This window comes from Petromyzon marinus, chromosome 46 (genome assembly GCF_048934315.1).
Source record: "Petromyzon marinus isolate PM22_M1 ecotype Great Lakes invasive population chromosome 46, UKy_Petmar_22M1.pri1.0, whole genome shotgun sequence".
In the NCBI taxonomy this organism is placed as follows: Eukaryota; Metazoa; Chordata; class Hyperoartia; order Petromyzontiformes; family Petromyzontidae; genus Petromyzon; species Petromyzon marinus.
Window position 1 is genome coordinate 5,532,030 of NC_133712.1, and position 26,671 is coordinate 5,558,700.

The following is a 26,671-nucleotide window of genomic DNA, read 5'->3' on the forward strand; positions in this document are numbered from 1 at the left end:
AGGCCGAACAAGCCCAACAACGCAACAGCTACAGTAATCGTACTACGCAACCATTAACCTACGGCACTGGAATGTGCAGTTTCTACAACTGGTTCAGGATCGCGATCAGGTAAATTAAAAAGTGCTGCGTCGTACACCCCAGTGTTTTACTGTGCTATATTATAAAACACCCGTGTATCGATATTTCCATTTTAATGTGGAATTTTATTGAGGGACTGTGTTGTTTTGGTGCGGTCTTGGATCGTTTTTGTTGTTGTTTTGCTGCCTTGCCCTAGAGTGCATTGAGTGTTAAAAAATCTACAGTAATTCATGTAATTATGCAATTTGTACTTATATACTTTATATTCATACATTTTTCGCTACTCTGGACATCTGTGATAAAGAGTTCATAGCTCATCGGATTCCTCCAGTCTAAATAAATATTCTGATAAATCAAGATAAAGATTTTGAACGCTGTGGTGTTGTTCTGTTTGCTGTGTTATTATACGCTGTCGGAAAGTCCCGTGCTTTGCTGCACTATGCTATGCAGTGCAGTACACGGCTATTTCAGCGCCGCGTGCGCTCTCACCCCGTGCTCTCGTCCTCGGCGCGTGCCGTGCGGTCACGCCAGGCGTACAGGAGCTGGGCGGCGCTGCTCGGCTGCACATCCAGTGGCTGCTTGTGCTTGTGCAGCAGCTCCAGGTAGGAGTCCTCGGTGAACACCGGCTTGTGGTAGCGCTGAGACACACACACACACGCACACAGGGAGAGAGAGGTAGATGGAACAACGCAAGTAGTGACAGCGGCAGCAATAATTACCAGGGTTCAGACTTGTTTGGTATGCTTCTCTCTCTGTGTCCCCTGTTGTATCTGTGTTAGTTCCCCCCTATTTGGGTGTCCGTATATACATCTGGGGTTATGTGTTTCCTCTCTCTCGTAAATTTAGCTCTTCTTTACCTGATGATGGCTGCTTGTGTTGCAACCAAAACGTCGTACGCTATTATGCAATTTTATTATTTCTCATTTATACGTGACTTTACCGAAAAAACCAAAGAGTAATTACCAGGGTTGTTAAAACGATCATCGGTTAACTGGTAATTGTTTTCAGCATCAATTACCAGTTCTGAAAGTCGGTAACCAATGTTTCCAGTGGGAATTTTTATCGTGAATGCACTAATTAGGATGCATGAACATTAAAACGGTACGGCGGGCCCGTCACCACATTGAACATAAATCGGCATTTTGCGACCCCCTCCACTGCCACTGTGTAGCATATTATTACATTCCAAGGACTCTATGAGATGATAGGACAATAGTCTACACACATTACACCATGAACTATATCACTTCGTTGATCTAGTTAAAAAGATAAATATATTCTTTGTTTATTGCTCGAGGCCTTGTAACGGAATAAACAATATTTTTGGAGGGGTGGGAAAACTGTCCCGATCGAGAGTGAGAGTGGTGGATTTGCTTACAAAGATAGGCTTGTAACTTGCTCACTGGTGGAGCCAGTGGGGGGTGGGGTAGCACGTGCCCCCCCAATGATCCGATCGAAATCCCTAATTTAGATCGGATCATTGGGGTTTATTGGTAATAAATCGGCATTTTGCGACCCCCACTGCCACTGTGTAGCATATTACGTGTCAGGGACTCGATGAGATGATAGGACAATAGTCCGAGTACATAATTGCCAAGAAGTAACGGCAAAGCAGTTCTAAGTGACTCACAGAATTGTGCGCAGTTGCGTATACAGGACACGACTTCCCTGAAGGCAAACACCTTCAGCGAGCGCGATGCCGATCACACAACGCTGTTCGAATTCGATCCTCGATCGATGGCTGCGCCATCGCCACACACACGTCAAATAAAAACCAAGGGACAAGTCCTTACTTACTAACACTATCTTTTTTCATTGCTGGAGGGGTTGCCCCCCCTCCCAACCTGAAAATCCTGGCTCAGCCATTGCCCACGCGCCACTCACCTTGAGTGCCACAGTTCGGCTCTGGTCCCACACAAGCTGCAGGAGGTTGGGTCGGCCCAGCGCCTTGGTGAGCAGGTCGGCGCGGACGCGGTCGTACACGTACAGCAGGTAGTGCGTGTCGGCACGCGCATAATGCAGCATGTCTGGCAGGAGAGGCCTGTGTCTGTGTGTGCGTGCATACGTGGATGTGTGCAAGTGTTGGTGTGCGTGTGTATGCAATTGTGAGTGTGTATGTGTTTGTGTGTGAGTGTGTGCATGCGAGTGTGTATGAGACGCAGATGTTAATGTACCGCAACATTTATCTGTTGACCCATGTTCCATTTCCGGTGAAGGCTAACATCATTTGGGAGTGATATAAAAAACAGTATTGGACCTCCCCCAAGACTGACTGGGCCTTAAATGAGTACCTAGTATAAGATATGAACATCAGCACTGGGGAAACAAAGGAGGTCAGGCATGATGCTAACCACATTACCCTCTCAAACATTGTGCCAGCCTTAATAGGGGCTCACTAAGATAACTTGAGTGGGGAGGGGGGGGGGGTGAAAGTGCTTCATATGTACTGTTCTATGAACCCAGTGATGGGACTTCAATTCCTCACCCTGGCGAACTAGATTCAGCAGTCTATTCAGGCGACACGGGGGATCTTTGTCCTTGTGTGTGAATGTGTAAGCAGTAGAGTAGCGGCTAGCACTCTGTGCTATGAACCTGGTGAAACGAGTTCGATTTCTACTCACGGCCAACACCTGTGACAATTAACTGAACCGGCCCCGGGCCTCCACGAGCTCGACTCAGCCTCAAATGAGTACCTGGTGTAGCGGTGTGTAAACATCACCACTGGGGAGACAAAGGCGGCCGTGCATGGTACTGGCCACCCACCCCCTCCTTCACAGCACTTTCCCCAACAATTAGTTGAGGCTATACAGGGGATCTTTGCCTTTGTTTTTGTACGTGTGTACAAGTTAGCCCGTGCATGCGCGCGCGTACGCAGAGGTTCGAGCAAGTGCGGCGTGCGTACCGGATGCGCCAGTCAGCCAGCTGGTACTGCTTGTCGGTAGACAGGCTGCAGTAGTGCATGAGGAGGTGGGCGAGCGAGTTTCTGGCGAGGCCGAGGGAGCGCGCCGCTGGGTGCGTGTCGAACAGGCCCACCACGTACAGGCCCAAGTCACGTTGCAGCCACTCAATGTCCGAGTCCGCTCCGTGGAAAACCTGCGCCCCCGCCACACCGCAGCGTCAATCACCACGTCACCGTGGCAATCACTGCGCAACTGCGTCACCGCGTCAAGCACCACGCCTCTCACATGGCCGGTGCTCAAGATACGGTTACAACGTCCCTAGTAACCATCGTCGCCGCCGCTGTCAACAAGGCATGGCTGCAGCCAGCCCCCCTTAATTGCTTCCTTTCTCTATTTCCCTTGCTCGCTCCGACCTGCTCAATCCTATTCTTTGGTCCTTTCGGTAAAGTCACCACCACGTAGAAGGGAAGCAATGAAAAAATAAAAATATAAAACAATAAAATTCTCACGACGTTTCGACTGTAACACAAGCAATCATCATCAGGTGTGAAAACCACAGCAATAATTTTATTGTTTTATATTTGTATTATTTTATTGTTGCCCTTCTACTTGGTGACTTTACCGAAAGAACCAAGAATATGAATCCCCGCAGTCACGAAAGCTTTAAATAAAATAAAAAAATTCTGCTCCCTCCTGTTCTCCCCGTGTAATTCTGCGCCCCGAGATGTTTGTTACGCTTTAGGTGCAATACAAGTGCAATGTATTGTTGTAAACATTCACCCAATGGCATTCATATCGAGTGTGCAGGCAGTGCAATGATACATTGGCAGCAAGCTGGAGGGACCCAGGCGTCGTGCTACAAAGTCGACGAGGGAGAGGGATGTCTCTCTCCTTGTTTTGCTGTCTCACTCGATTATTTTGTTTATGCATGTCTACGTGCACGCGTGCCTCTCACCTTGACAATTTTGGGGTTGGTGAAGGCCTCGTTGAGGATGTGCAGGTCGTCGCGCAGCATCAGTGTGTCGATAATGAAGTCCTCTTCGCGCGTCGAGATTTGCATGAGGCAGGTGATGCCCAGGAAGGAACGGTATGAGTGATGCTACGGGGCCACGCACAGGAATAGCCGCTCAACGGTGGGCGCACAAACAAGAGTAGAAGAGGCAGATAGGCGGTCGAGTGGGACGAAAGCACACAGACGGCACAACCCAACAAACCAACCGCACATCACAACTCGATATTATACGACCACACACGTCACACACACATGCTGGCACGCACCCAGACAACAAACACAGATCCCCCGTAGAGCTTTAACAGACTGTTGGGACAAGTGCTGTTAGAGAGCACCTATGAAGGCCGAAACGGCACACGAGGGGTTGGGTGGCCAGCACCACGCCCGGCCGCCTTTGTCTCCCAAGCGGCAATGTTTTTAAACATCGCACCAGGTACTCAATTGAGGCCGAGTCAAACTAGGGGAGGCCCAGGACCGGTTCAGATAATTGTGCTCTCGCACAGTCGGTACGGCGACCGGCTCCTCTTGAGGAAGCTCCACCTTCATCTTCTTCTTAGCTGCAGACACGGGGATCCGTCACTCATGGCGCGTGCGTGCAGTAGTGTGCTGGTTAATGCACTGCAAACCCAGTCACCTGATTTCAATTCCCGCTTGCGATCAACAGCAATGGCAAATATTTGATCAAGTCCTGGGCCTCCCCGAGGTCGACGGAGCCTTAAATGAGTACCGGGCACGATGTGTAATCATCAGTGATGGGGAAACAAAGGCAGCCGAGTCTGGTGTTGACTACCCACCCCTCGTGTAATCCTGGATCTTCAGAGACGCTTGCTAATAGCACTTGCCCCAAGTCTGTTAAAGGTGATACGATTTTTGTTTTTGTCGTGTGTGTGTGTGTGTGAGCCACGCCTCGACTTCTGTACTTGTCTGCATGTGTGTGTGTGTGCACATGCACGTGCAAGTGTTTGCGACTGCTGGATTAGTGCATGTCTCTGTGTTCATGGTGTGTGTGTGTGTGCCTTCACCGTGTTTGGCTTTTGCAGGCTGTGCAGAGCTTTTCTTTGGTTTCTCTGGCGCTTTCATCAGTTTCCAGCGACTACAGATCTACAGAGACGGATGAGATAGCACTCAACGGGTTCTCATCACTCACTCAGTCAACTACTTAAACACTCATTCACTTACTCAGCCACTCAGGTACTCGGTCAACGATCCAACCACTCATGCGCTCAACTACACTCTCTCACCTACCCAAGCACTCACTCAACCATTCATTCACCCACTCATCTGCTCAAACATGCACTCAAATAACCACATTAATCACCAAACCACTAAAATTCCTCACTCAGCACCCATCCGCACAAGTGGTTTGTGAAATGGAACAATGGAGATAATGATGATGGAGATGATGATGTGAGCAAGATGTTAGCACACAACAATCACGTATTACCTCAAACACTTTTGAGTTAGGATCCAATTTCTTTTCTTGAAATGGCAGAGATTTCCCGTCACTGGATGGTAGATACTGCAAGCACAAGCACATGAACAGATGCACAAGCGAACTAGGACACACGCGCAAGGAAACAAACACACGACCCTGTGCATGTCCTCTTTTTATTTTCAACCACTTCAAGTCCCCACGTCTTCATGTTTCCAGGATTTCTGCGTCAATGAAGACCGTTTTATCCAAATTCTAAGTGACCCCGTGTTACGTGTGACCCTGTGCTAATATTGTCTCTATGCCTCCTATCTGTCTCTCATTTACCATGCCTCCTGTGTGTTCCCCACGTCCCTAAGTCGCTTGTATCGCTGCATTGTCTTGGTGTCCTTGTAATTCCCGTGTCTCAAAGTCCATGTATCTCCTTGGCACTCAACTACCCCTGTGCCTCCACATGTCCCTGTCTCCCCATGTCTCACCATGCCAAAGGGGTTGACGAACGTCTGCAGGACACGCGCTGCCTTCATCTGGGACGTGGAGCTCTGAGCAGTGCGAGCCTCGTTCTGCTGCTCTTCGCTGTCATGCACACCACAGCAGAGCGCAGAGCCCTACAGCACATCAGAGCGCACTACAGCAACATGACAGCAATTTCAGCACAGCTCAGAATGCGACAGCACACAAGAGAACGCACAGAACGCCCCAGCACATGATGGCGAACACAGCAAACACAGCACGGTACAGAAAGCTACAGCACACGAGATCACACACACAGTGCTTTCGCCAGCGGTGTGGGAGATGAGACATGGGTTGGTTGTCGTCGTGTGAGGATGTTGGGCTCACGTCAAACAGGGTGAGGACCGGGCTCGTGGCAGGCACCGCCCTCCGTGCTCCCTCCACTGCACCACACAAAGACAAAAGTCAAAGATCCTCATTATAGCCTTGAAAAGACTTTTAGGGCAAGTGCTGTTAGCGAGCATCTACGAAGGTCAGCACAGAACACGAAGGGGATGGGAGAACCAACACTACACCCAGCCACCTTTGTCTCCCCAGTGCTGATGCTTTACACGCACTGAGTACTCATTTAAGGCTGAATTAATCTAAGGGAGCCCCAGGACCGGTTTAGATATTCGTCACCGGTGTTGGCCATAAGCAGCAATCGAACTTGGGTCGCCAGGTTAATAGTGCAGCACGCTAACCAGCTAAACTACTGCTGTTCGTCGTGACCGGGAATGGAACTTAGGCCATCAGGAACGTGCCACTACACACTACCACTGCACAACCGTTCTCTAGTGAAATACAGACATACACTAGCACAGAAGATGCACAGAGATACAGACTGAACAATACACACGTGAACACACACACCCACACACGCGCAATAATATACACGGCCACACACCTGTTGCAACCGCTGACACACAAGACATACGCATGCAGACAGGCAAATAAAGACACGTTAGCAGAGACACAGGAATGAATACACACACATATGAATGGAAATGCACGCAATTGAACACAGACATAGACACAAAGATAGTGAAATACATAATACGCACATATACGCAGCAGCCAAAGAAGGGTCATTGCTTAAAACATCACCTATTATGAAAAGTATTTTGTTATTTTTGCTTGTGCCCCACTGTAAATGCAGTCAGGGCATTATTTGTTATTTATTTCACTAAATTATGTTTAATTTGTACACAGAACATGGCAATTATTTGTATGATTACTACTCAAATTATGAGTGTGATATTAAAAAACAGCACAGTATTTTTTCATGTCAATATAATGAAATCTACTCGTGACAGGCTATGTGTACTCATCACTGTCACGAATAAAAAAATATAATCCATATCATGAGCTTTGCCGATATAACCAGCACAACTAAGTGTGAGCTACCTTCAGTACCGTGCCTTGTGATTGGCTGCCTGTCGTCCAATGATAAGCCATCGTGAGGACAGAAGAGAGGGTTTTCCAATCGCTGTCAAAATACAGAAGAAAATTGATTGAACAATCAGTGCCACACTAGGGTGGGCATACAAATGATACCATTAATGTCACCATTGGGGGATTGAAACATCTAGATTGTACTGTCAGGGTCAGGCCATGAACCAACAAAATCACACAGGGGTGTCAACCCACACAACAATCGGAACATTATTCACTCTAAGGACGGACATGAACTGAGCTCCTCATTGTCACGACGGTTTGGGGACGTGGAATTTAAAAAAAGAACCACAAATGAGAGTTCTGTGCCGGATGAGAAAAGGAGATGTAGAGTTTATAATCGCAAGTAAAGAGGGCATTTGTGTGATGAGTTTTGGTCTCTGGTCACCTCTGTCCGGGTGATGAATGTTCTCGATGGAGCCTTGATGGGCGTTTCGCTCTGCAGGAACAGCAGCAAAGATTATTAAACAAAGGCAACCTTTACTGCAACGAGTCATTATTTTTGCAGTCACTTGTGCCTGGTTGTGACCATCAACTCGCTACATTTGTGAACGTCGTTTAACCACGGGTGGCTGAAACTCCCAAGATCCAAAACCTAGGATCTTAGCCGGGTGGTGTTGGTGGCGAAGTCCTGTAACCCAGCACTATGGAGGCAACAAGGGTGGGTGGATCACACAAATGTTGTTAAACTCCCTTCCCGTTGCTTTTCAAGTGTCATAGCATGGCCTGCTAGAAGGGGGTACAGCAAAGGTTGACTTCATCTATTCGTTCTGTATGGGATCGACTGCTGCCTCCTCGCATGTGTGGGTTTTCTCCAGGAACTCCGGTTCCCTCCCATATGTAAACACTCATTAATTGGTTGATAACACCTTCATATAAAGACGACCACAAAGCTTGGGGGGAAATTTGGCACAGGCTCACCTCCTGGTAGCCTTTCCTGCTCGTCTGTGGTTCCTTCTCACGCCTCTGAGTCGTTCTCTCGCTTCGAGTGAGCGAATAATGTGGAGTGTGTCACAAGTTAAAACATATTATTGAAGCAGTGCCGGATCATTGTGTTTGACCCAGTATTGGCCCCAGGAGCCACCCAGTCACCACCTATATTAAATCCATACTCTTTGGTTCTTTCGGTAAAGTCAGATAGGTAGAAAAACAATAGATTACGACGTTTCGATGGCAACACAAGCAATCGTCATCAGGTGGGACAACCACACCAACTGCTGTCTTCAGCAGTTGGTGTGGTTGTCCCACTGCTGTCTTCAGCAGTTGGTGTGGTTGTACCACCTGATGACGATTGCTTGTGTTGCGATCGAAACGTCGTGATCTAATATTTTTCTACCTACGTGGCTTTACCGAAAGAACCAAAGAGTATGGATTCCTGCAGTCACGAAAGCTTCAAATCAAGATTATATTAAATGTTTGATTATATTTATTTATGAACATTCTGCCTCTGACCACTCGCTATCCCTCTCCCCCTATGACTTTCAGTCTCTGTCTTCCACTCTCTTTTGTCTCTGTTCTCGTTCTCCGACTCTCTTGCCCTATCTATCCTTCATCCGTATCTCAACCCTGGCCGTCCATTATGAACCCCTCGCTGCTCCACCGAGCCGCCTCCGCTTCTGCGCTCACCTTGATGAGCGGGACGAGGCGTGCCTGCTTGACGAGCTGTCACAGCTCATTGGCGTTCTGCCTCACGAGGGGCGGCACCGGATTGCAGCACGCGAGCACGCCCTGCAGCTCCCTGCGTCGGCAACGACGATGTCAACATGTTAGAGCAGCGACACGCGTCACAACACAACGCCAGAGCAATGCAACATCACGGCAAAACCACGTCACAGCAACAACACAATCTGACAGAAACAGCACAACGTTACAACAAGCCAGCACTCCCTCTCTATCTTGCATCAAACAGCAATGGCGTGGACTAGGGTGCATATAGCCGTTGATACTGGCAAAAGCATATCCGTTCAAGATGGCGTACATATATCCTATTCATGCTGGTGTACATACGTATATTGTTCATTCTGGCGTACGTGCGCATAGGCAGCTCAGGTTAGTCTATGTATAGCCTGTTCATCCTGGCGTACGTATGTATATTGTCTTCAGGCTGGCATACGTACATAAAGCCTGTCTTGTCTGGCGTACGTATATATAGCCTGATCATTATCAGGATCATACTAACCAATGCTAGTACCACAATGCAAACTTCATCAACACCATCATACTATCACCATATCCATATCATCACCAGCATCCAGATCACCATCCACATCAAAACATTATGAGTGGCACCACCATCAACACTATCACTACCACTCTCACTACTACCAGCACAATCATCAGCCACCACCACTATTACCAACAACAAGAACAGGCGCCATATGCCAATAAGTGGCGGTGACATCACCACGGCGGTTGTCCCAGGCCAGGTGCACTCCGAAGCCACGTGCAGTGTCGAAGGCTCGCTAACAGGAGCTCACGGAACAGAGCCAGGTGCCATGGGTTGACTGACTGCAATGACTGGGGCAGATGCACCAGCTGTGCACGCGACTGTGCCAACTTGCTGTATTTTAGCCGCCCGGCACTCCACTCTTTATTGTGAGCATCGCTCCTCTGCCCTTCGTTGTTGTTGGAGGGCGAATATTACCACCACTGTCAATACCATCATGGGTATCACTCGCACCACCATCCCAACTGTCCCTGCCAACACCGGCCCACCACCACCGTGCGTGGCTTACCGAGGCATCTCCTCTGCGATCTTCATGAGCATGTGGTTTGGGAGGACGTATCTGTGACAGCAGGAGCACAACACACACCGGTCAGGCCAGGGCACTATGCACGTCGCAGCAATAACAATAATCACACAGGCCGTACAAGCCCAACAACGCAACAGCTACAGTAATCGTACTACGCAACCATTAACCTACGGAACTGGAATGTGCAGTTTCTACAACTGGTTCAGGATCGCGATCAGGTAATTTAAAAAGTGCTGCGTCGTATACCCCAGTGTTTTACTGTGCTATATTATAAAACACCCATGTATCGATATTTCCATTTAAATGTGCAATTTTATTGAGGGAATGTGTGTTGTTTTGGTGCGGTCTTGGATCGTTTTGTATATACTTATATACTTTATATTCATACATTTTTCGCTACTCTGGACATCTGTGATAAAGAGTTCATAGCTCATCGAATTCCTCCAGTCTAAATAAATATTCTGCTAAATCAAGATAAAAATTTTGAACACTGTGGTGTTGTTCTGTTTGCTGTGTTATTCTACGCTGTCGGAAAGTCCCGTGCTTTGCTGCACTATGCTATGCAGTGCAGTACACGGCTATTTCAGCGCCGCGGGCGCTCTCACCCCGTGCTCTCGTCCTCGGCGCGTGCCGTGCGGTCGCGCCAGGCGTACAGGAGCGAAGGCGGCGCTGCTCTGCTGCACATCCAGTGGCTGCTTGTGCTTGTGCAGCAGCTCCAGGTAGGAGTCCTCGGTGAACACCGGCTTGTGGTAGCGCTGAGACACACACACACGCACACAGGGAGAGAGAGGTAGATGGAACAACGCAAGTAGTGATAGCGGCAGCAATAATTACCAGGGTTCAGACTTGTTTGGTATGCTTCTCTCTCTGTGTTCCCTGTTGTATCTGTGTTAGCTCCCCCCTACTTGGGTGTCTGTATATACATCTGGGGTTATGTGTTTGATCTCTCTCGTAAATTTAGCTCTTCTGTACCTGATGATGGCTGCTTGTGTTGCAACCAAAACGTCGTACGCTATTGTCATTTTATTATTTCTCATTTATACGTGACTTTACCGAAAAAACCAAAGAGTAATTACCAGGGTTGTTAAAACGATCATCAGTTAACTGGTAATTGTTTTCAGCATCAATTACCAGTTCTGAAAGTCGGTAGCCAATGTTTCCAGTGGGAATTTTTATCGCGAATGCACTAATTAGGATGCATGAACATTACAACGGTACGGCGGGCCCGAGTCACCACATTGAACATAAATCGGCATTTTGCGACCCCCTCCACTGCCACTGTGTAGCATATTATTGCGTTCCAGGGACTCTATGAGATGATAGGACAATAGTCTACACACATTACACCATGAACTATATCACTTCGTTGATCTAGTTAAAAAGATAAATATATTCTTTGTTTATTGCCCGAGGCCTTGTAACGGAATAAACAATATTTTTGGAGGGGTGGGAAAACTGTCCAGATCGAGAGTGAGAGTGGTGGATTTGCTTACAAAGATAGGCTTGTAACTTGCTCACTGGTGGAGCCAGTGGGGGGTGGGGTAGCACGTGCCCCCCCAATGATCCGATCGAAATCCCTAATTTAGATCGGATCATTGGGGTTTATTGGTAATAAATCGGCATTTTGCGACCCCCACTGCCACTGTGTAGCATATTAATACGTGTCAGGGACTCGATGAGATGATAGGACAATAGTCCGAGTACATAATTGCCAAGAAGTAACGGCAAAGCAGTTCTAAGTGACTCACAGAATTGTGCGCAGTTGCATATACAGGACACGACTTCCCTGAAGGCATCAACACCTTCAGCGAGTGCGATGCCGATCACACAACGCGGTTCGAATTCGATCCTCGATCGATGGCTGCGCCATCGCCGCACACGCGTCAAATAAAAACCAAGGGACAAGTCCTTACTTACTAACACTAACTTTTTTCATTGCTTGGAGGGGTTGCCCCCCCCCCCCCCCACCTGAAAATCCTGGCTCAGCCATTGCCCACGCGCCACTCACCTTGAGTGCCACAGTTCGGCTCTGGTCCCACACAAGCTGCAGGAGGTTGGGTCGGCCCAGCGCCTTGGTGAGCAGGTCGGCGCGGACGCGGTCGTACACGTACAGCAGGTAGTGCGTGTCGGCACGCGCATAATGCAGCATGTCTGGCAGGAGAGGCCTGTGTGTGTGCGTGCATACGTGGATGTGTGCAAGTGTTGGTGTGCGTGTGTATGCAATTGTGAGTGTGTATGTGTTTGTGTGTGAGTGTGTGCATGCGAGTGTGTATGAGACGGAGATGTTAATGTACCGCAACATTTATCTGTTGACCCATGTGTCATTTCCGGTGAAGGCTAACATCATTTGGGGGTGATATAAAAAACAGTATTGGACCTCCCCCAAGACTGACTGGGCCTTAAATGAGTACCTAGTATAAGATATGAACATCAGCACTGGGGAAACAAAGGAGGTCAGCCATGATGCTAACCACATTACCCTCTCAAACATTGTGCCAGCCTTAATAGGGGCTCGCTAAGATAACTTGAGTGGGGAGGGGGGGTGAAAGTGCTTCATGAACCCAGTGATGGGACTTCAATTCCTCACCCTGGCCAACTAGATTCAGCAGTCTATTCAGGCGACACGGGGGATCTTTGTCCTTGTGTGTGAATGTGTAAGCAGTAGAGTAGCGGCTAGCACCCTGTGCTATGAACCTGGTGAAACGAGTTCGATTTCTACTCACGGCCAACACCTGTGACAATTATCTGAACCGGTCCCGGCCCTTCACTAGCTCGACTCAGCCTCAAATGAGTACCTGGTGTAGCGGTGTGTAAACATCACCACTGGGGAGACAAAGGCGGCCGTGCATGGTACTGGCCACCCACCCCCTCCTTCACAGCACTTTCCCCAACAATTAGTTGAGGCTATACAGGGGATCTTTGCCTTTGTTTTTGTACGTGTGTAAAAGTTAGCCCGTGCATGCGCGTGCGTATGCAGAGGTTCGAGCAAGTGCGGCGTGCGTACCGGATGCGCCAGTCAGCCAGCTGGTACTGCTTGTCTGTAGACAGGCTGCAGTAGTGCATGAGGAGGTGGGCGAGCGAGTTTCTGGCGAGGCCGAGGGAGCGCGCCGCTGGGTGCGTGTCGAACAGGCCCACCACGTACAGGCCCAGGTCACGTTGCAGCCACTCAATGTCCGAGTCCGCTCCGTGGAAAACCTGCGCCCCCGCCACACCGCAGCGTCAATCACCACGTCACCGTGGCAATCACTGCGCCACTGCGTCGCCGCGTCAAGCACCACGCCTCTCACGTGGCCGGTGCTCAAGATATGGTTACAACGTCCCTAGTAACCATCGTCGCCGCCGCCGCTGTCAACAAGGCATGGCTGCAGCCAGCCCCCCTTAATTGCTTCCTTTCTCTATTTCCCTTGCTCGGTCCGACCTGCTCCCTCCTATTCTTTGGTCCTTTCGGTAAAGTCACCACCACGTAGAAGGGAAGCAATAAAATAATACAAATATATAAAACAATAAAATTCTCACGACGTTTCGACTGCAACACAAGCAATGGTCATCAGGTGTGAAAACCACAGCAAGAATTTTATTGTTTAATATTTTTATTATTTTATTGTTGCCCTTCTACGTGGTGACTTTACCGAAAGAACCAAGAATATGAATCCCTGCAGTCACGAAAGCTTTAAATAAAATAAAAAATTCTGCTCCCTCCTGTTCTCCCCGTGTAATTCTGCGCCCCGAGATGTTTGTTACGTATTCTTAGTTTTTTCGGTAAAGTCACGTTGAAGAGAAACAACAAAATAACAAAATATATATAAAACAATAAAAAATTCTCACGACGTTTCGACCATAACTCAAACGGTCATCATCAGGTGTGTCGGTATGATGATGACCGTTTGAGTTATGGTCGAAACGTCGTGAGAATTTTTTATTGTTTTATATATATTTTGTTATTTTGTTGTTTCTCTTCAACGTGACTTTACCGAAAAAACTAAGAATATGAATTACTGCAGTCACGAAAGCTTTAAATCAAAATTTATGTTTGTTACGCTTTAGGTGCAATACAAGTGCAATTTACTGTCGTAAACATTCACCCAATGGCATTCATATCGAGTGTGCAGGCAGTGCAATGATACATTGGCAGCAAGCTGGAGGGACCCAGGCGTCGTGCTACAAAGTCGGCGAGGGAGAGGGATGCTGTCTCACTCGATTATTTTGTTTATGCATGTCTACGTGCACGCGTGCCTCTCACCTTGACAATTTTGGGGTTGGTGAAGGCCTCGTTGAGGATGTGCAGGTCGTTGCGCAGCATCAGTGTGTCGATAATGAAGTCCTCTTCGCGCGTCGAGATTTGCATGAGGCAGGTGATGCCCAGGAAGGAACGTTATGAGTGATGCTACGGGGCCACGCACAGGAATAGCCGCTCAACGGTCGGCGGACAAACAACAGTAGAAGAGGCAGATAGGCGGTCGAGCGGGACGAAAGCACACAGACGGCACAACCCAACAAACCAACCGCACATCACAACTCGATATTATACGACCACACACGTCACACACACATGCTGGCACTCACCCAGACAACAAACACAGATCCCCCGTAGAGCTTTAACAGACTGTTGGGACAAGTGCTGTTAGAGAGCACCTATGCAGGCCGAAACGGCACACGAGGGGTTGGGTGGCCAGCACCATGCCCGGCCGCCTTTGTCTCCCAAGCGACAATGTTTTTAAACATCGCACCAGGTACTCAATTGAGGCCGAGTCAAACTAGGGGAGGCCCAGGACCGGTTCAGATAATTGTCACGAGTGTTGCCCATGAGTGAGAATCGAACTCGGGTGGCTGGGTTCATAGTGTAGAATGCTAACCACTACACTACAGCTTCCCACAAACTGACACTCACGCCGACACACACACACACTCACACCGCCCTTACCTCAAGGTCCACAGCGAACTCCTTGCACTGGAGCAGCTTTTCGTTGACCTGCGCTAGTTCTTCCAAGGAGGTCACTAAGGTCAGTGGCATCTCCTCCTTCTTCTCAACGGCACCATCAAGACCATCAACATCACAAGCAGAACCAACAACATCAGCACCATCAACAATAACACCAACAACCACTACCAGCTCCATGTTCATCATCTCCATCAACACTGTTAAAAGTAACATCACCAGCAGTAGCACCAGCACTTTGTTGTGTGTATACGTGTATGTGAGGAGCGGTAGCGCACTACGCTATGAACCCAGCGACCCAAGTTCGATTCCTGCTCAAAGCCAACACCAGTGACGATCACTTGAACCGGTTCTGGGCCTCCCCTTGGTCGACTCAGCCTCAACTGAGTAAATGGTGCAGTGCGTAAACATTAGTACTGAAGAGATAAAGGTGGCCGGGTGTGGTATCGACCACCCAGCCCCTCGTTTGCCATGCCGGCCTTCGGAGGTGCTCGCTAACAGCACTTGCCGCAAAAGTATGTTCAGGTTATATGAGGGATCTTTGTCTTTGTATGTATATATATACATTCGTGTGTGTACTTGTGTGTACGTGTGTGTTCACCTGTGGTTCTGGCTCTTGAAGGAGCTCCTCACTGGGAGTGAAAGTCTCCAGCTCAAACTGGTATGGTGGGCAAAGCTGCACGCACACATGGGCACACAACAGCAGCAACAATTCAGCACTGGCTGGTACCATCAGCACACCATCAGCACCAGGCAAGGTGCATTCCAAAGCCATGACGAGCAGTGAATACTCACTGATGGGAAGTCACAGGACAGACACACTTGTATGAAACACAAATACACACTGGTGTGTACCAATGTCTATTTGCTTGTGTATCTAATTTGCATTTGTGTGTCTGCATGTAACCGTACACATATTCTTTGGGTCTTTCGTTGAAGCCACGTAGATAGATCAAATAATAAAAAATAATAAAGATAAAAAATAACATCACGACGTTTTGATCACAACACAAGCTATTGTCATCAGGTGAGAAATATCGCAGGAGAGCTGCTGAGAATATATGGTGGGAGCGCTGCTAAGGAGTTATAAAGGTTTGGGATGGGTGTAGCGGAAGGGTCAGTGGGCGGGCTAGAGATTAAATTTGTATGTAAATGTAAGATCGGGTAAATCTTGACAAACGAAGCTGCGGGGGTGGCCATTGTATTGTGAGAGATTAGCATGTCAATGTAAGAGATTAGCATGTCAATGTAAGAGATTTGCTTGTCAATGTAAGAGATTAGCATGTCAATGTAAGACATTTGCTTGTCAATGTAAGAGATTAGCATGTCAATGTAAGAAATTTGCTTGTCAATGTAAGCTCGGAGAGAGCTCGGCAAGAACATTGCCACATGGAGGTGGAAAAGGATGGCAAGCCGCCATTTACTAACACAGCTAAAAGTGGTTGTGTTAGTGAATGTAACGCTGAGAGTTGAAATGTAACTGCTCACATAGGTAAGTAGAGAGGGAACATCACAGCCAGTTATGACCTAAACTGGTTAATAACGTCCTTCCAATGATTGCTCGGTTTGTACCCATCTTCTCGGTTGAAATCGTGTCTGTGTAATAAGATCAGGTAAATCTTGACAAATGAAGCTGTGGGGGTGGCCATTACATTGTGAGAGATTAGCATGTCAATTTAAGGAATTTGCTTGTAAGCAATCGTCACCATATGACGATTGCTTGTGTTGCGATCGAAACGTCGTGATATTGTTATTATTTTTATTATTTCTATCTTTATTATTTTTTATTATTTGATCTATCTACGTGGCTTTACCAAAATACCCAAATAATATGAATTCCTGCAGTCACGAAAGCTTTAAGTCAAGATTTAAGTGTACACATCTTTGCGCAACTGTTTACATCAGTGTATGAGTCGATATATTTGCGCCTCATATTACAATTGGAGAATTTCTGAACTGGTCTTGAGCCTTTGCTAGGTGAACTCCGCCTTGAATGAGTACCTGGTGCAGTGTATATACTGTACATCCGTAATGGGGAGATAACCAGCACCTCGGCATGGTGTTTCCCACACTACCCCCTTGTGTGCTGTGCCAATCTTCATAAGTGCTCACAAACAGCACAACAATCTATATTATCTCCTGCCAGTGAGCCTTCAACACTTCACGTGGCCTCAGAGTGTACCTAGCCTAGCACTAGTGGTAAATTGTGCTTGTTGTTGTTTTATGTGCCTGCATTAGTACGTATATACATTCATCTTATTGTGTTGATGCATGCATGAGTACATATCTTTGTGCCTCCGATGGTATTGGTGTGTGCATCTGTGCGTGTGTCTGTATGTTAGTGTGTGTGTGTGTGTACGTACACGTCTTCCTGTGTATGCGTACGCTGCTGGTGCAGGAGGTCAGCGAGGGCGGGAGGTACGTCCAGGTCATCCGGGCGCACGTCCCGGCGTAAACGCAGTGCTGCAATCACACAAACACACATTCACACCAACCTCATTAGCCGTCGTTTATCACTGCTGGGTAAAGGCCTCCCCATACTTCACTGTCGAGTGATTCAACAAATCATATCACGTCTGTGCATGAGCAAATCTCATCACCCATTCACCACAGTGGTCATATTAAAAGATTCACTCCTTTGGCTGTTATTTAATTACCATTCTTGTCCATCCCTTTGAGTAAAGCTACCTGCCAAAGGCAACTTGATTCCCCAAAACAATCAATATTTTATTTCCATTTGTTTTCCAGTTTGTATTCGTCTTCTTCTTGTCAGTAATTCCCAGCATGCACCTCGATGTAATTATTTGCATACTATACAGCTTTTATGCAATATTCTAGATTTGAAGTTTTCGTGACTGCAATGATCCATACTCTTTGGTTCTTTAGGTAAAGTGATCCATGTCACAGCATGAGAAGATTTGCGATGCATTAGTCATTTATTACATATTAACATATGTGCTTATTTGTACGAGTGTGATGAATATTCAGCGAGAGATGAATATTCTTTGAGTGCCATTTCAAAATGCTCGGCCTCATGTGGTTACGGGATATATAAAGTGCAGTCGCACCTCTGATTAGCACAGGTTGGCTACGTAAGACGGTGCGAAAACATTTCAACACACATCAAAGTCATGGGTTGTATGAAATGTGGTTGCATGCCATCTGGCCCGATGGGCCGTATGTACCCCTGATGTGTTTCCGTACCTGCTGGCAGCGGCTTGAGGGCATTGGGCTTCACACGCAGCTTGGGCAGGAAAGGCACGTTTGAGTTGTCCACTCTCTGCGTGAAGCTGAGCTGTGGCCGTGCGATGTTCTTGGCCTGCAGCGCGTGGAATGTGCGGCCTCGCGCCGAGGCAGACTCCTGGTTCTGCGTGAGAGCTGAGATGCTGACTCAGCAGAGTACTGAAACGTTGAGTCAGCGGATCACTGTCGATGACAACTAGGCATGCAACGATACAGATTCATTAAAATTGATTTGTACGTTTAAGACACACGCTTTGAATTGAGCGTGTCACGTTTTATATTAATTATAGTCATACAGCAGTGAACTGACAGAAGGTTGAAACGTGTTTTCAATCTTCTGGTGACTAGATGGAGACCATCTCAATACACCTGAGATTTTGGTGGCTGAAACCCAGATTAAAACCCAGGATCACAGTGGTACCAGCTCAAGTATCTCTGATCCAGTATTAATCGTAAGCCACCCAACCACTTCATACATGTCTTGTGTATGTGGGGGTCCCAAATGCCTTTGTTGTGTGTATGTCAAAGTTGGTGCATCTGCCAATCATCTAAGACCGTCTCCTGTGATCTTCAGACAGCGAGGATCCAACACTTCACGTATAAGGCGTGTGAATTTAGTGCATACTCGTCGTGTGTTGCGTCGTGAATGTCGTGTATTTGTGTACCCGACGATTCCACGAGGACACGATGGTCTTGGGGGGCAGGGTTCCCTGGGGGAGCACGGGGGCCTTATTTTTGTTCACCCCTGATACCTCGTCCAACAACGTGCCCTGCACCACACAGGGAAATTATTACACAACCACATACAAAACAGACGACAATCACTACACGAAGCAAAACAATGACACAACCACATACACAACACAACTATGTAACTACACACAGCGACATAATTACACAATTGTATACACAAGGCATAAAAGCCACGTAAAAATTATACAATCACATACAACACTCAACAATCACATGACATCAAATGACACCTACTACTCATGTCGCAACAACCATACACCCTATTTACAACTCCATTTACAACTTACTCAATCAGCACTTCATCGATGAGGGCCTCCCCCATGCAATTTGGGTTGAGGGGGTTAATTGACCATACTTCACATTTGTTCAGTGTGGGTTAGTGTGTTGGTGGGGAGCATCAATGTGGGAACGTAGAGAATGAAATGAATTTTGTATGTTGAACTTATTTCACACCATATGTAGCCAACCATGCTAATCGGAGGTGCAGGGAACATATAATAACGATTAGGAATTGTGATCATTCATGCAAGCAATATCCATGCACAATCCTGCTAATCATTGGAGATCTAGGGTGGTTTGGTCAATACATGCATTTCCACACATCCGATGACTAATGCAACCATACATCCTACATATTACACATTAACACAACATGTAAACACAACCAGTAACATAGAAATATACACCATCACATATTACCACACACATCGCCATACTCCCAACCAGACATGTACTTGAGCGTCAATACAAAGTGCAATAAGCAAGCACAGTCACACGTACAAACTACACACGTGTAAAATACACAACCACATCAGCATAAGTAGTCTTCAATCCAAACGCCTTGCATTTCAGACTTCAGTGTCTCTGCTTAGCAACAGTAAGACCATACGGGCAGACGAGGGTTGCTGGGAACCAAGAGCTGGTCAATAAGAGGGGAGCGTGGCAATCACGGTGGAAAAACACTACAGTTCATGGAAATACAGATCAGCCCAGCACTAGCCCAGCTGCACTCGTACTAAAGTAAGATTCACTCACCACACGCTCCAGGATGGTGTCGGTGGCATCCACCAGCCCTTCGAATCGCTCCTCGGGGTCCATCGAGTCCGTCACGTGACCACGGCAGCCATAATAACGCGACAGATTGGAGATGCTGCACGGTATTTTGGGTAATGCAGAATCGCATGCAATCAACTGTTAACAATGGCTATTGTATGGAGAGGCTGCAAGAGGGTTTTGGGGCTGCCCATTACTAATTTTAGCAGTGAAACACGGACTGAAAAGCCAATAGGCCAATGTGCTAAATAATACTTTTGTTTATACATAGAGACAGAGCAGAGTTCTGATATATTTCCTTTTGGCATAACATTTTAGGTTTTAGAATGGTGTGCTGTTCAGCGCAAAACGAGAGCAACATGACGTGCGGTGAAACATATTCCTGTAGATGATATCATCTCTCAGGTCGATGTGGCCCTTAAAGGCATAGGACACATCCAAGCAGACGTTGCGAGAGCTGAAATAGCCACTATTCTTAAGAATGCTAAGAAACCCATTAGCAACATCAGCAAAAATGAACGCTCTAAACTCGCGAATTTAAAAAACAGAAGTGATATAGTCATCCTCTCAGCCGACAAAGGAAACGCTACTGTAATTATGGATAAAGATTCGTACAACAACAAAATCCAGAACCTACTCTACGATGGAAGTTACTCAAAAAATAAAAATGACCCTACTAATAGCCTAACTATAAAAACCAACAAGATCATCACAAGTTCGACCTCCCTAATCGAACCAACTAAACGTCCCTCCTTAAAACCTTCTGCTGCAAGACCCCCTAGATTCTATGGTCTCCCCAAGATTCATAAAGGCAATCCACTACAGGTTCTCCGGTTTTTCCATACACATTAAAAAACACGCGTTTAGAGTATTTGGCTGCAATATATTTCGACATAAGACACTTCATTGACTCATTGTTTTTTTCGGTAAAGTCACGTATATATGATGAGTTATGTTATGCAGTCACGAAAGCTTTAATACACTTCATTGACATTTTATTTGCGACTGGGTCACTTAAAAAAAGTGCTAAATAGCTCAGTGAGCCTTAGCTGGTAAAAAACAAAATGCGCGTGATCGTGAGTGTCCGTGTGTAAACGCGCGTGGGTGTTTCTGCATGTGCATACGTGACCTCGTGTCTGTGTGTGGGGAACGCAAGCACAATGTTTAGCACGCAGCACTACCTACCCAGCGACCCGAGTTAGATTACAAAAATGTATATTGTGATATAATCAATGTTTTATGTCACGGCTCCTTGGAAACAAATATGGGTCCCCTGCATGCCGAAAGTCGGGAAAACCAGATGACGAAGACGAACCAGCACTAGAATGGGAAGCAGATGAACAGAATACAAGAGACATCAAGAGACATCGATCAGCATGATGAGAATAACTAGAGCCTCTTGGTGTCCGTGGCGCAGCTCGACGCACAATTACCCACGGCTGCGGCGAGAAGGGGACTTAGACGGGGTGGTTTCAAGCCGCCGATGTTCCCGCTGGGGAGACCACGCGGTCATCTGGCCACCAATTCGCCCACTGACGGCACAGCGCGTCCGACGGCCCCCCCAATTCGTGCAAAGCACGGGAAACGACGCAAGGCACGATCGCTCCGGCAGCACACGAGGGAGCGGCGGGCCGACCCAGACATTTACCTCCCGTCAGGGAATTCGTGGCAGAGGGAATGTGACCGGACCGCCTTTACCTGTCGGTTCGAAGCAGCATACGAATCTGTTGGATGAACGGAGGAGGAGGAGGCTCTACGGGCCTTGCCGACGGCCCTCGACGATAACGCTCTGGCAGCGTTCCGAGACATCCCCGAGAAAGGACGAGGCACCCTCCGAAATGGCAGCCGCCTTCGATCCACCATCCAATGTGCAGAGGAAATTCCTGCAGTGGAGGCGAGGGGAGGCCGAGACGCCCCTCGCTTTGAAAGTGGGGGGCCCTTGAAAGCGCGGGGCCCGTGGCATGTGTCGCTATACTCTTTGGTTCTTACGGTAAAATCACGTAGGTAGAAATAAAATAAATGACGGCGTTTCGAACGCAACACAAGCGCCCGTCTTCAGGTGAACAATCGCGAGAGCCGCGATGTCTGCTCCCTTGTGTAGCTACTTGGCGGTGGCAGTGCGAGGCTGGGGTCGACGCAGGGAGGAGACATCACGACGACGGCCCCGAGATCGGAGGCAGAGAGAGAGAGGGCGACCCCCTCTACCGCAAGAACCCACGAATTGCTTCCGGTGTGAGCAACTGGGCCACATTGTGCCAGGGTGCCAGAGTGATGGCTTGTCAACGACAATGCCGCCGACATCCTCCGTCCCACCGACAACCACTTCCCAAGCCCGACAAGCAAGTCGCGACAAATCAGACACCTGCAGAGATGGCAACGTTTTTGGAACCCTGAGGTGTAACAATTTATTCTCGTGTACTACCCGCATCAACCGACCCCTGCAGGCTAGTGGGAACCACCATGCAGTGATGCTGCAGCCCCTCGTCCCACCTCATCAAAAGTCCTTCTGAGGGACTACCTGCGAAGTCCCCAATGAGCAGGGTCTTTGCGATTCAACTCAGCGCGGCGCCGCAAGCTCAACAATGTCACATCCTCTACCTGCAGCCGCCCCCACTCGGCCTGCGTGAGACCCAACGTGTTGTCCCCAGGTGTCACCACCCTGGCCGGTTCTGCGTCACTCAACGTCGCCCCGAGCTTTGGTGACACTGCCAAGGGTGGTCTACATTAATGCAAACCCACACACCTGATGACGACCGTTTGTGTTATGGTCGAAACGTCGTGAGAATTTTTATTGTTTTATATATGTTTTATTATTTTATTGTTTCCCTTCAACGTGACTTTACCGAAAGAGCTAAGAATATGAAATATAGCTATTAATATGTATATCCCTGCTAACAGCGTCAGTTATATTCTTAGCTCTTTCGGTAAAGTCACGTTGAAGGGAAACAATAAAATATTTTTATTGTTTTATATATATTTTAGTATTTTATTGTTTCCCTTCAACGTGACTTTACCGAAAGAGCTAAGAATATGAATTACTGCAGTCACGAAAGTTTTAAATCAGCGTCAGTTATATTTAAAAAATATGTAATAATAATACAACTTTTTTGCGATTTTTTTATTGTGTTAGAGTTATACCAGCGATAATTGATCTAAATTATATGCGATATGAAGAAGGGCCATTTCGCAGACTATCCGTTTTCCTTTTCAGCGGTGTTAATGGCGAGTGTGTTGAGTTTTGTTTCGTGTTCGTTTTTGTTTGGCTGTTTTTGCTATAATTTCTATTTTCTGCACCGTTGTACATGTACATGTTTTCACTCTATCGCTTTTGTCATGTTGGTGACCCAGGTCTTGCGCTCTTCTCACCTGGTGAACCTAAACGTCAATCCCAATCAACGAATTGTTCATTATTTACACATCGATAGACACCCCTGTATCTTGTTCAACTTTTCCATACCTTAATTTTGTAACCTAATTACGATCCAAACTTGATTTGAAGCTTTCGTGACTGCAGGAATTACTCTTTGGTTCTTTCGGTAAAGTCACGTAGAAATAAAATAAAATAAATTGAATGACATTTTGAGTCCTATTCGGCCGTCTGAAATGCTTTCTTGACGATATTAGGAAACGACTGGTGATATGCACTTTTAAATCTAGATTAAAAACTAACTTAAAAAACTGTGTTTAGTTTGTCCTTCCCCCGCATCTCTGATTAGCACGGTTGAATGCAGACGGTGCGAAAGAAGTTCAACAACAACCTCCATTCGCCACTCCGTGGCGGTGACATCACCACGGTGATTATGCCAGGCGAAGTGCACTTTAAAGTGAGGCGACTGGCCGATGCACCACCTGTGCACCCAACTGTGCCCACCTACTATGTTTAGCCACCTGGCGCTTGCTCGGGTTGGTGAGCGTCGCTCCATAGCCCTCCGTTCATGCTGAAGGGCGACTGCCTCCAACTACCCAGTAGCGTCCTTCACAAGCCTCCTCCACAGAGGCCGATCTTGACACCGCTGGTACCAGTCATCGGAAAGCACACTTAGCTCTACATCCTCTTGTACCACATGATTACATCTCTTCTCGAGCCCCTGCCACGTCCATTTGGCCCCCTCTATCTGGCTGAACAAAAGCTATTTAGGCATGCGGTGGCTGTACATGCAGGCTCTATAACCCAGCCAACGCAGCCTTGCCTCCCGGAGCTCACCGATGAACTTTGTCGAGCTCTTTCAAGATTTTGTGAAGTCCTCACACAATACAGCCTGGCTAAACCCAGGATGGATCGTAGGCATGCCAGCCTGAATGTGTTTTACTGGCGAAGATGTTCCATTGGGGGGGGGGGGTCCGCTTTTCCGCAAGAATACAGGAGGGCATGACGGTGGCCGTGAATACCCGAGGCTTCATGTGGAGCAACAGACCAGGAAGCTTCCACACAGCTTTACCCAGCCGATGAACAGATGCCACTCGACTGATTTGGAGTGAGACTTCTGCTATCAAATCGGAGCTGGTCATAAGCACACTGCCCAGGTATGGAAAACTCTCCACTCTCTCTACAACTGCCCCATCACCAATCGGGAGTTGAGGGGGTGGAGTGTTTGATGGCACAAAATACCCAGCCAGGTGCTTAGTTTTGGTGGGGCTGATGGTAAGTTTGTAGCATGCTCCAGGTCTAGCAGCAGCGCTTCCAACTTCTTCTAAGTGAACAGCAATCACCAGATCATCAGCATATATAAATGGTTGACCAATAGGGAGCTATCCCTTGACCACATTGATCAGCCTCCCACTGTATCTGTACCAGATGGATATTCCGCCAGTACAGCCAAGGAAGGCTTCTCGAACTACGTTGTCGAAAAAGATGTTAAATAATGTTGGAGCCACAGCACATCCCTGTCGCACCCAAAGGTGAACAGGGAATGGCTCTGACTCCCAGCCACGTAGCTTTACTCGGGCCTACCCACCATCATCAAGGTCCTTAATGATTGTGAGCAGTCAGGGACTCCAAAAGCATGAAGAAAAAAGTTCAACATTCATTACCACTCCCCACCTTAAACACCTACACACACAGCGACAAAAGACACGTTTGACAAAGTCCCTCCTGCAGGAGAGAAGGCTTAAAAACGTGAAACCAAATTTATTTTTCTATAATTTCTTTGCGGTCTACTTGTCAGCACCACAACATCCATGTGGGAACAAGTCATTAAACTGGTAATGCAGGGGGTGCAGGGTTATCAAAAAAGCTTGCGCATATGTGTGCACATGTGAGTGCTAACATCTATGTTCATGTGATTGTGTGAGAGTGCATGGGCATTGCACGTGTGAAAACTTATTATTTACACGCGCTGGACATGAGTTTCTCATTATTTGATGGAAAGTATTAAAGCTGGTTTATCACTCATTTTGCTGGTGATGCTCAATGTAGCTGGCTGTAGCTGGTATTATCAGCTGTTAATGATAATGTGAGATGATGTTGGTGACACTGGGTGTATTTTGGGGTGTTGCCGTTGAGTCTGGGTGTTACTGGCCATACAGGGTACTTCTTCTTTGGTTCTTTCGGTAAAGTCACGTAGAATGATAATAAAATAATAAATTGATAAAATAAAATAACAATAATATTCTCACGACGTTTCGGCCACAACACAAGCGGCCTTCATCAGGTGAAGGGGGCGAGACTGTCTGGTAGGACAGCGCTGGAGTGAAAGAGCCACGTTCAGATACGGCCTTTAAGCTGTGTGAGAGGAACAAAGCGCCTTGACAAAGGAATTAGCATAGAATTTAGCATTGAAATGGCTGAATGATTAGCTTGTGACTGGTCACAGAAATAGCTATGTTAAAAGTTAAAGCATACACACCCGCAGAGGCACCCATTGTTAAAGGGATTAGCATAGAATTTAGCATTGAAATAGCTAAGTTAAGGCATACACATCTTGACAATGGAATTAGCATAGAATTTAGCATTGAGATAGCTGAGTGGTTAGCTTGTACCTGCTGCAGAAATAGAGCTTGTACCTGCTGCAGAAATAGCTACGTTAAAGTCAGAGCATACACATTCACCGAGGCCCTTAGTACAAATCAAACAGGAGAATTTAGCATTGAAATAACTAGGCGAATCCAGCATTGAAACAACTGAGTGATTAGCTAGTGACTGGTCACAGAAATGACTACACATCTGAGCTATTCACAGTACTATATAGTGAACCAATACAAACTCAAATATAAATTACCTTCATGTTATCAATAAACTCTATATTCTCCAATCAGCTAAGCTACCAACAATAAGTCGTTATATATCACAATGCTATATGGCGAAAAAATGGGTGAATTCTTACCCTCAAATTTCAGCACCACGGATAGCTACGGGTCCCGTTCAGACGGACGAGTTCGTCCATGGTCGGAACAGAGGAGGGGGAGAGAGACAGCTGCGAGGCCCTAGTATGCTCCATATTGTAAAACTATACCATTAACCGTGGTGTGAGAGGTATTAAGAGGCAATGCTGGCGAAAGAGCTGCGGTCTGAAGGTCATCGTAAAAATACAATTAATTAAGAACAGAAATGATTTAAAACATCT

The 26,671-nt window shown here is 47.2% G+C and overlaps 1 long non-coding RNA gene across 1 annotated transcript; it reads right to left on the reverse strand.

The window, feature by feature from the left end:
- Positions 1-13,397: 13,397 nt before the first annotated feature.
- LOC142930959 (uncharacterized) lies at positions 13,398-15,735 on the reverse strand. The gene is made up of 3 exons (XR_012946956.1): positions 15,661-15,735; positions 15,045-15,143; positions 13,398-14,507 (listed from the first exon to the last, which is right to left on the reverse strand). It is a non-coding gene; the product is annotated as an uncharacterized LOC142930959 (long non-coding RNA).
- Positions 15,736-26,671: the final 10,936 nt, after the last annotated feature.